The sequence below is a fragment of the Eptesicus fuscus genome, chromosome 2, assembly GCF_027574615.1.
Source record: "Eptesicus fuscus isolate TK198812 chromosome 2, DD_ASM_mEF_20220401, whole genome shotgun sequence".
Lineage (NCBI taxonomy): Eukaryota > Metazoa > Chordata > Mammalia > Chiroptera > Vespertilionidae > Eptesicus > Eptesicus fuscus.
Genome location: NC_072474.1, coordinates 62,647,131 through 62,649,383, shown reverse-complemented (window position 1 = coordinate 62,649,383; position 2,253 = coordinate 62,647,131). Strand labels below are relative to the sequence as shown.

Below are 2,253 nucleotides of genomic sequence, written 5' to 3'. Positions count from 1 at the left end.
TCAGAACCTTGCCAGTGTTCGCTGCAGTAAGTCAAGTTGACCACATGTGAGGAAGATGGAATTTTTATAGAAGCTGTCGACATTTAAAAGCACATAGTCACGTGCAGCGATAAGTCAAGCCTCCCGTGTTTTTAATGGACTTGCCTCCCAGCCTCCCTTCCCCAGCTGATGATAACCTTATCTGTTAGTGCTTAGTTAACGCTCCAGCTAGATTTACCCCCAGTCAGGCAGGCCAAGGGGAAGTCTGCCTGTGTTCCCTTTGTTTACCATCTCTGGCTAAGCTAGTTGTAGGTTAGCGAAAATGTCCCTGCACGGGGTAATCATGACCACAGGGAAGATAATGGTGATGATGATGATGATGATGATGATGATGTTGATGCCAGCATATGAGGTGGATGTGTTCAGCTTTCTCTCCTTACTAACGGGTGCTAAACTCTTAAAGCAAATAGCCTGAGATAAGATGTAAATAAAGGGACGTGAGTCAATAAATGACTGTTTACTTCACATTGTGAATAAATATGGTGGCTTTATGACCAAAAAAAAACACACAAAACAAAACATTTTTCATTTTCTTTCTGTTTGATTTCTACTTGGTTGCCTTTATGATTTGCTTATTTTGTCAGGTTGATCAGGTACAATTAGCATGTCTTTCTAACAAAGATTAATTACTTTTCGGGTCAACAAAGGGCAATTAGATGTGGGGTATATTATACCAATATAGTGCGAAGGAGACTTATTTATTTGACCTTGTGCTGTTAGTCATATGCAAGGTGTCATAGACTCCCAGCTATACTGCAGCAATGAGGGAGAAAAAACAGTTCATCCAAGTGTAGGCTAGAGCTAATTGTCCTTACACAATGCTTCCGAAAGGGGTTGTTTTGATTTGTGTGAAGATAACATCTACTGAGCAATTAACGCATGTCAGACACTATGCCACATGTTCTATGTGCATTTTTAATTTAATTTTTACATTAAGCCTATGAGAGAGTGCAGAGGAAAAAACAAAACAAAACAACTACTTCTTACTCACCCAATATCTATTCTCCCTTTTGTCCTCCGCAATGGAACCCTAATCTTACCCCTAGTGACAGTATTGCCAGCTAAAAAAACATTTCTCAGCTTCCTTTGTAACTAGGCCATGGGAATAATTCCTAACAATTCTAAGAGTGGTTTGGGACTCCAGAGATAATTTCTTAAAGGAAGTTATCACTCTCAGGCCGACATCTTTGGCGAGGCAGCAGCATATCCCTGCTCTCCGAGTCCTGCAATGCCGCCCAAGGACGACAAGAAGAAGAAAGATGCTGGAAAGTCAGCCAAGAAAGACAAAGACCCCGTGAACAAGTCGGGGGGGGGGGGGGGCAAGGAAAAAAGAGGAAGTGGTCCAAAGGCAAAGTTCGGGGCAAGCTCAATAACCTGGTCTTGTCTGACAAAGCCACGTATGACAAGCTCGGTAAGGAAGTTCCCAACTACAAGCTTAGAACCCCAGCTGTGGTCTCTAAGAGACTGAAGATTCACGGCTCCTTGGCCAGGAAAGGCCTTCAGGAGCTCCTCAGTAAAGGACTTCCTAAACCAGGCTCAAGGCACAGAACTCAAGTGATTTACACCAGAAACACCAAAGGTAGGGAAGCCCCAGCTGCTGGAGAAGATGCATGAACAAGAGGTCTCACCGTTTGTGCATTTAAAAAAATAAGACTTCATTAAATCAAAAAAAAAAAAAAGAGAGAGAAAAAGGAAGTAACCACTGTTTTTGCCCTTCCCCCATTTCCTCCTTTCTTGTCTGAAAAGCAGAGGCAACAGCTCCAGCAGCCATCCTGGGCCAGGCATGAGGATGTTAGAAGAAGACAGGAGCCTAAGTCATTCTAATGGTATCTTTTACACCGAGGGAAATGAAGTTCCATCTGTCTTAAGCTACTGATCTTTTGTATTTTCTGTTCTATGTAACCCAACCTAACCTAGAATCATAGATGTACATTATCACCCTCACTATAGAGATTAGGAAACTGATTATAAGTGGCAGAGTTGGAATTTGAACCTAGGTTGTCTGACTCTAGAGCATCTATTGTTAATACTCTATTTATTAAGAGCAGCTGAAATGGCAGCTTCCTGCTTTTACTCCTCCCACTCTTCACTACAGCCATTTATGATTTGTTTTAATTCTTTTTTTAGAAGTAAAAATTAATTTATTTTTTTAATTTATTTTTTTCCAAGAAAAACGATTTTAAATGTAAAAATGTTACATGCAATAAACATTAA

General features: G+C 40.8%; 1 pseudogene; it reads left to right on the top strand.

The window, feature by feature from the left end:
• Window positions 1-1,262: 1,262 nt before the first annotated feature.
• On the top strand, window positions 1,263-1,681 carry LOC103287882 (40S ribosomal protein S25-like; annotated as a pseudogene).
• Window positions 1,682-2,253: the final 572 nt, after the last annotated feature.